The 15,086-nt window shown below is 44.4% G+C and overlaps 1 protein-coding gene across 7 annotated transcripts in view; it reads right to left on the bottom strand.

The window, feature by feature from the left end:
- Positions 1–14,875, bottom strand: part of HERC3 (HECT and RLD domain containing E3 ubiquitin protein ligase 3) — a 150,062-nt gene extending 135,187 nt beyond the window's left edge. For 4 of the 7 annotated variants that reach the window (XM_061192620.1, XM_061192625.1, XM_061192626.1 and 1 more), the window contains exons 1-2: positions 9,666–9,766; positions 7,200–7,262 (exon numbers count right to left, since the gene is read on the bottom strand). The gene's annotated coding sequence lies outside the window, so the exon portion shown is untranslated. Of the gene's footprint in view, positions 1–7,199; positions 7,263–9,665; positions 9,767–14,839 lie in introns of those variants that run through there. The other 3 variants (XM_061192621.1, XM_061192624.1, XM_061192622.1) reach the window with 3 other exon arrangements.
- Positions 14,876–15,086: the final 211 nt, after the last annotated feature.

Here is a 15,086-nt window from a genome sequence, read left to right on the forward strand (position 1 = left end):
CACGGATTCCATACTTGTGAATCTGCCTACTCACTGATATTTATTTGTAACCTCAAAGTCAGTACTCGGAGCCTTTTTGCAGTCATTCCCAGACATGTGCAGAGACGTGAAAAATTTGAGCCACTCTCTGTGCACGTTTCCAGCTGAAGTCAAACAAGACGATGCTCTACCTTCTTGTCTCAACTCTCACACTGCAAGCAAGTGATCTTTTTGACTCTACTTGGTGCCACAGTTTTCATACTTTTATATTGTTCTGTTGGTGATTCTGCTGTTTAAAATGCCCCCCAAGCATAGAGCTGAAGCACTGTCTAGTGTTCCTAAGTACACGAAGGCTGTGAGTGCCGCACAAAGAAAACACATGTGATGGATGATCTTCGTTCATGCATGAGTTCCAGTGCTGTTGGCTGAGTTCAATGCTAATGCAAAAAAGAGGCAATTCACTGATCAAGACATGTGGCCGCTCTGGAAAGTGCTAAAGTAACATCTATAGTGCATAATGAAGTTACAGAAGAGATAGAAAAGCAACTGAATATCTGGGGATTCATGAAATGATGCCTGATTATAGCGTGTAGTAGACAACACTGTTGTGAGGCTGAAAGCCAAAGAAATTTACTGTCACGTTACCCAGGGTCAGGAAAATGTTAAAAAAAACTCTTCCTGACTAGTGTTTTATTATAAAGAAATATTGTATAGAGTTAATCGTTTGTAAGAAATAGGCATCAAATAAGGTGTCTAAAAAGAAACACACTTTTTTCTAGATTTTTTTTTTTTCCCCTTTGGCTGCACCGCAAGGCTTGTAGGATCTTAGTTCCCTGACCACGGATTGAAGCCGGGCAGTGAAAGCACAGAGTCCTAACCACTGGACCACCAGGAGATTCCCCCCAGAAACACACTTAAACATATACGAAACAAGGTGACGCATTGATCTGTTGACCAGAGGCTCTTGGCAGGAACCTAACTAACCCTGTGTTTCCCCAGGAGCAATGGCTCAGGCTTCATCAATTTGGTGTTCTCAGCAACTTCACTGAACTTAACTACCACGAAAAATGAGAATCACCTCTATACAGTCTAATAAGTCCCTTCTTTGTTTGCTTAAGAATGAATGTCTGAATTGGATTTCTGTCACTCGAAATTAAAAAAAAAACTCCTAACTGATAATATTAACATTACACTATTAATAACAACAGCAGGGAAGACTTCATTTAAGCTTATGCTGAGTCTGGCACTTTTCTATGTGGTTCACAGATATTAAAATCATTTACTCTTCTATGAGGTAGGTACTGCTATTATCATCTCAAATTTGTAGATGAAGAAAGTGAAGACAAAAAAAAAGAGAATGAAGAAAAAGAAAGCGAGACAGAAAGTGTTGAAGTGACTTGACTAAATCACACAACAAGGTAGTGGCAGAGCTAGGATTTAAGCACAGAGAATGTGCTCTTGACTCGTATGCTATACAGTAAGGAGTCCAGAAAATGGACAGCCAAACAGTCAGAACTTCCCAATATCTCCAGCTCTGTCCAGAGAGAAAGGGTACCATAACCAGTCAAGCTGACTATTTGATCTGCTAAGTAATTATTGTCCAATAATGGAGATGGGGAGGTCAGACTCCATAACATTAATCATTAAATTTACCCAGCCACTTGCCCTGCTTAGATTCCATGATTAATAAGCAATCTTAAATAACTTGGTTTCCAAGGCAGATACTACTATGGGGAAAGAATACTGTGACCAGCTGTCCAAAGCATCCCAGCCTTCTTGGCATGTCTACTTCTCATTGCTAATTCGGCATCCTGGATCTATCAGTTTCTTATAAGTCTGTTTAACATGATTCAGTCCTTGAGCGTCAGCTGAACTCTGGATGCTCTGGCCAACTGCAAGCCTGGGTAAGCAGCCTGAGGTGCGGCTTCACCCCTGATGGACTAGTAGAAACCATTTATGAAAAGAGATAAATAGGGCTATTGTTAAAATCCTGCCCACCTGAGTTATAGTAATGCAATCTTCAAGTAGTCAAATGAAAACTAGTTATTCAAAAGATGCAGACATAGAGAGCGGACTTGAGGACACGGGGAGGGGGAAGGGGAAGCTGGGACGAAGTGAGAGAGTGGCATGGACATATATACACTACCAAATGTAAAATAGATAGCTAGTGGGAAGCAGCCGCATAGCATAGGGAGGTCAGCTCGGTGCTTTGTGACCACCTAGAGAGGTGGAATAGGGAGGGTGGGAGGGAGGGAGATGCAAGAGGGAAGAGAGATGGGAACATATGTATATGTATAACTGATTCACTTTGTTATACAGCAGCAACTAACACAACATTGTAAAGCAATTATACTCCAATAAAGGTGTTAAAAAAAAAAAGAAAACTACTTATTCAGAGGTAACTAAATAGCAACCACAGATAAGATGTATTCCTATCAAAGAATGATTAACCCTAATTGGAGATATGGTCTAGCTCATCATGGCGCCCTGCCAAAACTAGAGCAGGAGGCACTAAAAGCATCTAGCTTTCAGGAGGGAAGTTCAGTGCGTCGAAGAGAAGCCAGATATTAATGTAGCTTCCACTTAAAGTACACTCTGGTGGAACCCCCGAATCTAGGAGCTGTGGGTTTCCGTGAATTTAAGGGTCTGTCTTTGGCAATGTTCTCCATCACTGGGCATTCTGATCTCCTGGCTCCTCTCACCCACTTTTCCTCACTCACCGTCTCTCCCTTGCTTCTAGAGGAGCAGAATCTTTCACTTCCCCTCAAAACACACAATTATAAAAGGTGCTACAGAAGCGTACAGGACTGCACACTGGCTCAGCACCCGCACCAGCCACCTTGGCTGTCCCGGGCCACTTCAGTCCGGCCCCTCCGTTTCCTACCTCTTATCTCCCCGTCGCAAAACAAAAGGAAGGAAGCTGGACCTTCCGTTCCTTCCCTCCGTGCCACATCTCGTACTTTTCCCAGTCCTTCTCCTCATCCAGTTTTGGTAAAAGACTCAGGATAATGTTCGCAGGGCTTAAGGGTCAAAAGGACCGAAGTTCAAGCCCCAAGTTAACCACGTGCTAGCTGTGAAACCTTGGGGAAGATATTTAAACACTCTAAGCCTGTTTCCTGTCCCTAGAGTGGCAAGAAAAGCAACAGGGCTGTTGTGAGGACCAGGGACAGAATGCGAGTCACGAGCGCTTAGCCCGGGCGCGGCGCTCAGTGCAGGGGGCCAGTCAGTCACTGTGTGCTGCCGGCGCTCAGTGCAGGGGGCCAGTCACTGCTGCCCCAGCACCTGCTCCAGGTGTTCTGCTCTGAGCCCTCAGCACACAGGGCAGCTCCCCAACGGGCTGGGCTGTGACTCCCTTCTTCCTGTGGCGAGTATCTGCTGTGCCGCCACATCTGCACTAGGGCAAGGCAGCGCCACGCTGGCAGGCGTAACTTACACGTAGGAAATTCGAGGTTGCAAGGACAAAGTTTTTTGTATGTATTTTCTTTTAAATTCTGGGGAGGCCAAGGTGGGGTGGGGTGGGGTGGGGGGGTAGATAAATCTCCTTTAATCAGTCCTAGAGAGTTGAATGCTAAAAGACAAGCTGCAATTCCTAAACTTTGTCTTACTAATCAGACTGTGCAAACATCAGCCTAACAACTGATTCTTATTTCTTTGAAAGTCACTAAAACCTAAATAACACTCAGGCAGGACTTCTAATCTCATTTATGATAGGGATAAGCTTTGTTTCAAATAAGCTCAGAAGCCTTTACCTAAACGGTATACGGGGAAGGGAGGGTCTTTTCCAACAGCAGGAAAAGGGAATGTCCCAGGCTTCAGTGCTCTGCAGGCACTCCCCAGATCCAAGCTTTGCATAAATCTGGAGCCAAAACTCAAATGCAGAATTAACTCCAGTAACAAAGAAGATTTATTCTAATGACATACTTTATTGTCAAAAGTTTCCTACCACAGGCAGAAACGGCACAGAAGGCCGAGAGAAGTTTTCAACAGTGTGAATCCACTCCTTGCTGGTTTCTCTCTCTCTTTCACTTCAGCTGGACTTCGGTCCTCTGACCCTTTTAGCCAACTCAGGAAACATTCCTACCCCTCCCCTGATGATCCCTGCACAGGTGGGGCCTTCTTTACTACCTGGTGTTGGGCTTTGTACAACTAGAAGAATGATCTTTCCGTTGTCTGCATAAGGCGCAGGCTGCCTTCAGAAAAAGACACTTGACCAGACTGGCAAGAATTAAAAAGTCTGACAGTGCCAAGTCAAGGATATAAAGCAACCACGACTCTGACCCACAGCTGGTGGGAGTGTAAGTTGGCAGAACCACTGTGGAAAACAAGTGGGCATTAATTCCAGTGAAGATGAAGATGTAAATACCCCACGGCGCAGTCATTCCATTCCAATTCTAGGTACGTGACCAGCACTGCCCAACTTATCAAGTATCTACAGTGCTCCTTCGCTATGCTGAGAACTGGAGGTACAAAGATGAGCAAAACCTGGAAACTGAGAACTTTGTGATGGAAATGTTACCTATCTGTACTGTCCAATATGGTGGTCATCAGCGACATGTGGCTAGTGAGCACTTGAAAGGTGGCTAATGTGACTGAGGAACTGACATTTTAATTTCATTTAATTTTAATTATTTTAATATAAGTAGTCACATACGGCTAGTGGCTATCCTACTGTACAATGCAGCAAGAAACTCATGAATACATGCCCCAAGGTATATGCACAAGAACGTTCATTTCAGGATTATTTGAAATACATAGAACAAAGACAACCCAAATGTCCATCTGTAAGAAAATGGATAAGCTGCAACACATCCATAAAATAGAACACTGTACAGCAGTGGAAGAGAAATGAATTCCATCTACAAACATCAGTGCAGCTAAATCTTAAAAATGGCGTCGAGGAGGGGAAAAAGTCACAGAAGAATTCAGAATGTGATGCATCTTTACAAAGTCCAAACACAAGTGTATAACAAGTATTTGGAGATAAGAACATTAGTGGTGCTAAAGCTATGAAGAAAAGCAAGACAATGATCAATACAAAGACTGAGAGAGATCTGTGTATATGTGACAACGAAGGGTACCTTCTGGAAGGAGCATAAAGGGAGCTTCAGTAGCATGGCTGAAGTCCTGCTTCTGTCCTTTTATTGTTGTTTGTAGAACATATATTACACATACTGTTTTATGCTTTCAGATACTTCACAGTCTTTTAAAAAATGAAAAGTACTATTGAGGTAAGATCACTGCTTCTTGCATCTCACCCACCAATTCCCCATCCATGAGCAAACTGAGAGCTTCTCCATGTAGGAAACCAGGTTTTACTCATCTGTGTGTCTCCTGTCCCCAGCATAACAAAGGAGCACAGTGGATGCTTCATGAGTGCCTAGAAAACTGAACCCGAATCTGAGAAAACCACATCTCCCACAATCTAAAGTTGTTAACAGTTTTGTTTGCCAGGTTCCCTTAGATACACATTCCCTAAGCAGTAACAAAAAACAACAATGTATTTCCTCCATTCTCAATGTGCTTGCCCCTCACCACATTTTAGCAGATCTGAAAGTAGAATGCCTTTTACGATCCAAGCTGTCATTAAATAATGGTGTTTCTCAATGCTAGCATTGAGGAACAGAAGCTCCCTGAAGGAAGGACTGAGCCTCTTTGTTCATTTCTCTACCCCTAGAGACTAGACTAGTGTCTGGCACAAGGGAGGGCTCAGTAGATACTTGCTGAATGAAGAAAAAGTAATAGTTACTATTACTGCAATCCTACTGTGTGTCTGAATCTGTGCTAAAAACTTTACATAGATTATTTAATTTGCCCTTTACTATAACCTCAAGACTTAGCAAGGTTAAGTCACTTGACCAAGAGCATGTAAATAAGTACTAGCTGTGGTAAATAAGTACTAGCTGTGGTGGAAACTTACTTAGTTTAAGTGGCAAAGGCAGGATTCAAATCTCATCTCCCAGACTCCAAAGTCCATGCTCTTAAACATGATGTTATACCACCACTTAAATAAAACAAAGCCAAGCTATACTCCTTCTCCAATTTTAAAAGCAAATGTTAAAAGAAGAATGCTGCACATAGTAAGTGAGCTCGTATTAGCTGAATCACTGGCGATGTTCGTAGGCAACTAGAGCTAGAACTGACCTGTGTAAGCCAGAGACCGGAGGGATGCGTGAGGCCATCTCGACAGAGTTAGCCAGGCTTTCCTCCACAGTCACCGGAACTCAGAGCGAGTCTAGTTCACTTACTGGCTCACACACAGAAACACACGCCCCTGACACCAGCAAGTGCTATTTCTAAATGTAGTAAATGTCTAAAGGGGGCAGAGTTATGTCATCAAAGGGGTCATCTTATTAAAGAGACCTTAAAAATCCATTTGATCCAACCTCCAGGCAAGAGATTGACATTCCTAACCTCATTTTAATGGCAGCTGAAGTTAACTTTGGTCCTCTGAGAAGTAACTGGTTGAATCCAAGACCAGAAACTAGGTCTCGGGCTTCCCTGGTGGCGCAGTGGTTGAGAAGCTGCCTGCCAATGCAGGGGACACGGGTTCGAGCCCTGGTCTGGGAGGATCCCACGTGCCGCGGAGCAACTGGGCCCGTGAGCCACATCTACTGAGCCTGCGCGTCTGGAGCCTGTGCTCCGCAACAAGAGAGGCCACGATAGTGAGAGGCCCGCGCACCGCGATGAAGAGTGGCCCCCGCTCGCCGCAACTGGAGAAAGCCCTCGCGCAGAAACGAAGACCCAACACAGCCAAAAATAAATAAATAAAATAAAGAATTATAGGGTGGGATAGGGAGGGTGGGAGGGAGGGAGATGCAAGAGGGAAGAGATATGGCAACATATGTATATGTGTAACTGATTCACTTTGTTGTAAAGCAGAAGCTAGCACACCATTGTAAAGCAATTATACTTCAATAAAGATGTTTAAAAAAAAAAAAAAGAATTATAAAAAATGGTTAAGATGGAAAAAAAAATTATTAAAAAAAAAAAAAAAAAAAAAACTAGGTCTCCTACTTCCTGGGCTCACTTTGTTCTCTTCACTCCGTCACAGCCGAAAGAAGTCAGTGAGGATTTGTTAAGGTCCCTCTCTAGGCAGCTATACTACTCCAAGGCCTTTACGTAGATTATCCTGTTTAATATTCTTTTCAATTCTGTGAGTTAGATATTATTCCCAAGCACAAGATGAGGAAACTAAGGCTCAGAGAAATTAAGGAACTCACCACAGGTCACACACACTTGGCATCTGTACTTAAGCCAGAATGGTTCAACCTCACCCTGCAGATCTGCAAGTTAAAGAGAAAACAATTAACATTAATATAGAATGCTACAAAGTGCTTTCATGTTATTGAAAACAAAATGAAAAGCAAACTTCTGAAAATAAGAATAGCTTTAAATTATGCAATCTTGAATATTCCCCCAACATTGTATCTCAGGACTGGAGTTTAGTTAAACACCAATGAGATAACCACTGACCAACTATGAAGATGTTGCCTCTAAATGTGAAGTTAGAGTCAACTGGACAGTCAGCTCAGTTGGTTAGAGCATGATGCTAAAAGTGAACTTAGAGACGCACCTTTAAAAATTCCTAGCGTTTGTAGTAAATGTAAAACTAAAAATAAAGTTATTTTAAAACCTCCCGTTTAGGTTTAAAAAGATGCATTTTTGAAAAGTAATTCCCTTTTTTCCTCCATTTTTCCATGTACCACACACATTATAGCTTATTTTGCTACAGCCGTTTTGAATTCTTTCTCGACTTTCCTTCCTTCTCATCACCACATCCTCTTTCATGCAAAACAAGATGGGACTGAGAGGCACCTTAAGTCTCCCAAAAGAAAAAGTACAGTACTGCATGATTCTAAGATACTAGCATCATAATTTTATTTCTATATAATGTAAGGAACTGCCTTTCAATTTGGAGACTATTACTTTTATTTCTGAGACTGCAGCAAAACTATCTTGTATCTCCAGTAGTGGTACAACTCTCATTATGTATTTTTTAAAAGTTTTTAATTATTATGCAAATCTTAAGAAATTTAAATCTGTTACTCGGAATGAAATGCTTTAACCAATGGCTCCAACCACACCATTTAGAACATCTTGGAATCTGTTTCTTTTTTCAAAAATGAAATCCCAACTACTAACTGAAAAAGTAAAACTGCCTGCTAACCAACTGTGTTTCTTTTTTTCATGCCAAGGGAGGAGTTCTGCCAAAGAGGTTTCCAGTCTTCCTCCTTGATTCCTGCATCCTTTCTCCAGAAGGTTCCTAGCCTCCACGCGGTCAACGATGCGTAATTCATTGGTTTTGCTTTAAAAGGGCGTTAAGTACACTACTCCCCTTTTCTGGTTTATAATGCCACCCCCCTACCCCCCAGGGTAAAGGAAAGTAGGGAAAGAGAGAGCTACACAGTAACCGGCTGCTAAAACAAGACAGCATCTCTCTCCAGAGTCGCTGCATTTAAAAAGGGTGTTAATCCTCATTTTATTTCACTTTTCTTTCTCCTCAGTCTGGAGTTAAGAAAGCAGCTCACTCGATGTTATCAAATCATCAGATGAAATGTTCTAGAAATAGCCTCCTATTTGTGGAAAGAGTCAGGAGACACAAAAATGGAAGAGAGCGCTTGAATCGTCTTTCCTAAAGCATTCCGTGCGTAACGAATGCAAAAGCAAAATCCTGGAAGGCTTAGCTCTGAATTTAAGGTACTTCCAAATGGGGCTAATTAAAAAGCTAAAGTAAAACGGAATCAGAAAACAACCAGAAACGCCGATATACCAAAAGCAAAGTTCAAAAACACATATCCCTGAGCCCGGGGCGCATACCCCGAATCAGTGCACAGCTGCTTTAGGTGCGGTCTCTACAGCCCTCCCCGGCTCGTCTGTTTCAGGTCACACAGGCTAGTCTCGGTCGGCTGTCCCGGTGCGCCCACTCCACACACTCGCAGATGACTCAAAGCGCCACCTGCCCCCGCACGTCCCAGTTCCTGACACCCCCGCGCCCGTCCGCGCACTTACGTGTCCGCACACACACACGCACACACACGTGTCCGCACACACCCTCGCCCCGGCTCCGCCCAGGAGGCGGACTCCGAGCAGGCAAACCGAGCCCCGCCTCGGTCAGGTGGGTGGCGCTGTCACCGCGGCCGCCGAGCCCCCCGTGTCCCCAGCGCCAACTCCTCGCGGCCGCCGGGGTTCCTCCAAGCGCAGAGGCCTCGGCGGCTCCCCCTGCGCGGGGCGGAGTCTGCGCCCCTCACCGCAGCGGTGTCGCCGAAGCCCCGGAATTTAAACAGGGGCGGGCGGGGAGGAAGGGGAGGACCCTCTTTTTGACTTTCGGCGTCGCAGTTCCTCCCAGTCCGCAGGCAGCCGAGTTGGGGTGGGAGGCGCCCCCGTCTCTGGAGCGGCTTCCGGCCTCCCCGGGCGCTAGGGCTCTGTAGGTCAGACGGAGCGCCCCGAGGACGCCGGGGAGGCGCGCGCGAGGCCCCCGCGCGCCCGCGCCCCGCAGGCACCGCAGGCGCCGCGCCCCGACCTCCCCGCGCGCACTGCCCCGGGCTGTCACGGGAGGCGCCCGCAGCCGCAGCCGCCCCTCCGGGAGCCGCGCGCGGACCGCCGTGCCGCGCGGAACGCGGCTGACGCTCGGCCGCGGCTCCGCGGTGCTCTCCTTCCTGGGACCCGGCCCCCCCCGCCCCGCGCACCTCGGCGGCCGCTGAACCGCCGCGCGGGATTCCGACGGTGACGGCTCCACCGACCCGGCTCGGGGTTTCTCCGATTTCGGCGTCACAAAAATAAGGAAGTTTCCCCGCAAGCCTACGGGCGGCGGAATGCGCCGGGTGAAGGATGGCGCGCACGGCCAATGGGCGCCCTTCTGGGGCGGGCCCGCACCCCCGGCGGCCGCGGCGGAGCCCGAGGCGGGGCGGCGAGGTCCGCGGGCGGGAGGCGGGGAGAGGCCCAGGCCCGGGAGGGCGGAGGGGGCGGGCCGAGCTGAGGGCACCGGCGGGCCTGGCGAGGGGACGGCGGGGCAGGTGTGTGTCGGCCAAGAGCCGACTGCAGGATGCAGAGCATCCGCGCCGGAGCCGGACTGCTTTGCCCTGGCGGGGAGGGGAACGAGACGGATCCGCCGTTGGCTCTCCCGGTTCTGAGCTCTCAGTCTTATCAAATTTGTGCAGAGGTGCCCAGAAGCCTTGGGCACGGCGGGGGAAACCTAGAGGGGGGCAGTTGAGGCGGAGTTCTTAAGCGTCGTATTCCATCCACGGTGGAGGAGTCTTGTTCCACTCGCCTTTGGGAGGCTGGAGGAAGCGCCGAGCCGAACGCCGGGCTGCGCGGGAGGAGAAGCGGGAAGGAGGTCGGCGCTTTCCCGGGAACCTCGTGGAGAGCTGGCGTGGAAGAGGAGAGCGGCGCCGCGGCAGCGACGGGGGGCTTGGGGAAGACTGGAGCGCGGTGGCGGGGGGAGCGGGAATCTTCTCGTCTGAAAGACACCCTGTGGCCTGAAGCCCAGTAACGGATGGAGAAGTTTGTCCTCGCCCACTTTCCCTGGCACTGAATCTCAGCGCTTCCTTCTCGCCCTCCCCGAGGCTACAGGGCTTCCCGAGCTCCCCTGGTCCATGTCTGATGCACAGATAATCTTGTGAAGAAAACATTCTCACGAAGGTGACCTCCTGAGCCTACCCCACCCCACCGCCGCTTCTCCTCTGAAATTTGCAACGCAGAAGCAGAATGCTAAGGAAGTACTTCTTTAACCCAAAGGAATGACTTCACTCGGCGAGGAATTTCTGTAACCGGCCATCTGAGCCGGGAAGGTCCTTCGAGGCCAGATTCTGCCCAAGGAGGTCCGAATCAGGTCAGGTCAGGTCTGCAGTTCTCTTCTCTGAGAATGTAACAGACTGACCAAGCAGAAGAGAAGTTTGGGGGAGTAGTATATCCTGGGGACGGGGCACTGCTGGCTGGCATATGTATTCTCAGTGACATAAGCAGGTTGTCAAACGCTCCTGAGACAAGAGAAGAAAGCAAAATCTCAGTTACCAGGTAACTGACGGACATCTAAGAAAATGATTCCAACCTTTGAAGTCTGAATCACACTGGACCCTTTAGAAACACTGGGGACAAGATGAGCATAATTTCCTTATGCTCCAGAGATGTGGCAGTTTCACAAAGTCCAGGTCTCTTACAAAGACATAATCCCAACGCAGAGATGGTATCACCAAAAAGAACTGGAGGAATGGCCAAAGAGAAGTCATGGTGGGAAGGAGGCTTCCTCATGGTTGAGAAGGAGAGAGTGAGATTCTATTTTCATGTGTCATCAATTTGTATTTTCATTTGTAATCAGTCAGCATTTAGGTCAATTATCTCTGGCCCATGGCTCAGGTGTTTTTCAGATGAAATTTTGTCTTGAGGAAAAACTTGCTTATCAAAGACTTAAGTCTGGAGTTGAGATAGGCGTGCTGTCTAAATTACAAACTGAGGTACTCTAAGCGTCCTTACCAAATAAACAGCCAGAAACCTGGGAACTTACTCCTATGCAGAACAATCAGTGAAGATACACAGTACTTCATTTTATTTTCTTCACTGAACCAACATAAAACGGCAGTTTCGTCAGCGAGCATGTCCTGCTCCGTTTACCAAAATGGCTTGAAATGGCCCCAGCAACAACAGGAGTCATAATAGCAGATATTTAAACTGGCTTGAAGAGGCCATGGTTTACTTTTTCTTTCCATTTCTATAGCTCCGTCTTCCATCCATTTCTTTCTGACTTCTACATGTTCCCTGACAAATACACTGTATATTGAGCACCTACTATAATACCAAGCCCAGTGGCTACGTTGGTGAGCAAAACGGCACAGTCCCTGTTACCTCGGAGGGGGAGGCAAACATTAACCAAATACCATACCAAGGGTTAGACAGTGGCTAATCATGAGAAATTTTATAGAAAAACATTCATGTTAAAAATAAAATATTTAACTCCAACAAGAACTGTAAACAAAATTGAGCTCCAATTAATGCTATGTATGCTGAAGTATTTAGGAGGAAGTATCTGATGTCAGCAATTTATTTTGAAATGTATATTTTAAAAGATGGATTGAAGGAAGGATGAAGGGTTGGATAGATATGTGATAAATCCGGTCCAGCAAAATGTTAAGTATAGGTTCTATGTGGTGGGTAGATGGTGTTCACTGTACCTTACTTCTTACTTTTCTGTGTGTTTGAAAAGTTTACATTAAAAAATGTTGGAAAACCCCAAATAAACAAACAAATAAATAAACAGTGTGATAAATTCTAACCGTAACCCTTGACAGGCAGAAGGGATCCCGTGGTCGTGGTCCAGCACTGGGCAGACAAGGGATCCCCAGCGACAGGGGCTGATGCCCAGGGCTGCTGCACCTCCAGCTGAACAGACGGTGATGTGCTCCATTCTTCACATCTCCCTTCTTGAAATGCATATGCCTGTTTCTGAACTGAAAGAAATTCAGTGCAGTAGGAATACTGTTCAATAATTATTGTTCTCTGTGTTTACCTACTTGCATGGCAGACAAACGTCACTTGGTAAATTTACACAGAGACAGACTTCTGGTATCTCAGATTAAACCTGTGGGAAAAAGGGGAATTCCCTGGCGGTCCAGTGGTTAGGACTCAGCAGCTTTCACTGCAGTTGACCCGGGCTCAATCCCTGGTCAGGAAACTAAGATCCCGCAAGCCCCACGATGCAGTCAAAAACAAAAGAAAACCCAAGTCAGCCACAACATTCTGTCTTACAGGCATACTTTTGAAGAATAGGTGTCTTCATCTCTAGGAAGGGAAAGCTCTGATTATTTAACAGGTAATGGGTATGCACCCTGTAAAGCTACACAATAGTGTTTCTTGGTTCCCCCTGGGCCCCCAACAAATCACTCATTTTGTCAGTCAAGTCAATACTCAAGGGGAAAATTGGCTGTAAAACATTTTCCACATTTTTTTGGTTGCTTAATACAGTTTATCTGAGAGGCCCATATATTCCCAGGATAAATTATCTAAACTTACTGAAAACCGTCCTGTAATACACAGCATTAATTTACTAATGTGAAGAATAACTTGGAAGAAAGATATGGTAAATCAATATTGCCATCAATCAGATAATCATTCAGTATTTATTGAATGTCTTCTACATGTAGAGTTGCTGGAAAAGAAGCATCATTCCTGGCCATAAAGGTCTTACAGCCGTTATGACCATTCCTTTGTTTTTCTTGAAACTATTCATAGTTTAAGTTTGCATTGGTTTTTCTTCTCTTATCTTACCGTCTCATTTGGATGAGACACAAGCACCTTACCTTAAATATAAGAAACTCACTAGCGTCATATAGGTTGAAATTAATTAACATTAACAAGATTGGATGGTTGAGCATTCCCTAAGAAAGTTTTTAGGGCGAGCTTTGGTTTGTCCCGGAAGATTGCATGAAATAGAGCCTTGTAGCAATGCGTAGTTGATGTTGCAATGAGTGTGGTGTGTTAATACAACATTTTCCTTAATCCTAGCAGAGGCATCTGCAGTATGTTGCCTGATTTCTCCCTCTCATTTTTACTAAGTAAATCTATACTTTTAGCACACTCCAGAAGAAATAAGTAATCAAGCGGGTTCTGTCTGTAAAGTTGATATATACTATAACATAATGTAATTTACTTAATATGAGTCTGTAAAAAAATAAAACAGTATTGTGTTTCCAAACTTTACGGCTCCCCTTTATATAAAGGGGAACTTATAAATGTTATTTAACTTTCTATTGGCCTTTGGCATTTTGTTTTCATCCTACATGTAGGTAAAAGCTCAGTGAAATCAGCCATTATATTTACTTTCAAGTTGTGGACCAACAAACTGTTCTTGCCTTATACTTATAAGATACTATAGTATCTTATCTTGTAGATACTATAGCTGATTCTGTTTCCCTTTTTCCAATGGCTTTTGAAAGCTTAGAGCAAAATGTATGTCCCATCTGTACAGAATCTTATTGCATGCGTTTTGAGAAGTAACCTCATTTCAAGGTTCATTTTAACTTTGCTGTCATTTTCCCATTGTACTCATTTTCTTACCTAATTTAAAAAAAAACTTGTTTTTCTCTTTACAAATGCAATAAATATACACTATATAAGATGTTTAAAATACATATAAGAAAAAAGAAAATAAAAACGATCTGGTCTTTCACCACCCATTTTTAGTTCTTAATATTCTGTCATTTCTCCATGCATGTATGTGCATTTCTAAAAGTGGTTCATTTTATACATAATATTTAACACCATGTTTTCTGAAGTTAGCAATATATTAAACATCTTCAATAGATTTAAATACTATTTTACAACAGCATTTTAAACAATTGCAAATATCCACAAAATAGATATACTATAACTTAACCAATTTCCTGCTTATTGCATGCTTAAATTATTTTCAGTCCTTTGCCATTATAAACAATAGTGAAACACAGCCATACATGGTGAACATAGCTAAATGATTGCCTTCGCTCTTGATTATTTCCTTAAGATAAATTCCTAAAAGTGGAATTGCTAGGTTAGGTAGAAGGCAGACTCTTTAAGGCTTTGTAGTGTACTGCCAATTCTCCCTAACAAACAATAACACTAGCTAAATACACACACAATGTCTAAGTGGCCTCTGCTCAATCCCCTCACCAGTAATGAGGTTGTTTTGTTTTGGTTTACATTTTATCTTTTTTTTACTGTACTAATTTTGTAAGCCACCTTAGGTATCAACTAGAACATGTGGGATATAAATAAATAAAACAAAAATATCTTCTAGTAAAATCTTAAAATTAGCTTAGCTAAGAATGTTAAAATTACCTTAAAATTAGCTTAGCTAAGATGTTTCTAAATATTCATATCAAAAATTACCTACATGCATAAAAATGTAGTATTGGAGTTCTTGGTCCTTTGCTGAAATTCTGTTCGATGTCATGTGATTCCCACAGTCCTTCCACACATTTGCCAAAAATAAAAGATTCCAAAAAGGAAGTCTTGTACAAACTTACGCTGTTGTTAATCTTCTTCACCTTCAGTACACATGCACAAGCCGATGGCAATGAGTTGATGGTTCACCAAGTTTCATAGAAAACTAAAAAGCAGACAGAAGTGTCAGAATTTGT

Source organism: Eubalaena glacialis, chromosome 5 (genome assembly GCF_028564815.1).
Source record: "Eubalaena glacialis isolate mEubGla1 chromosome 5, mEubGla1.1.hap2.+ XY, whole genome shotgun sequence".
In the NCBI taxonomy this organism is placed as follows: Eukaryota; Metazoa; Chordata; class Mammalia; order Artiodactyla; family Balaenidae; genus Eubalaena; species Eubalaena glacialis.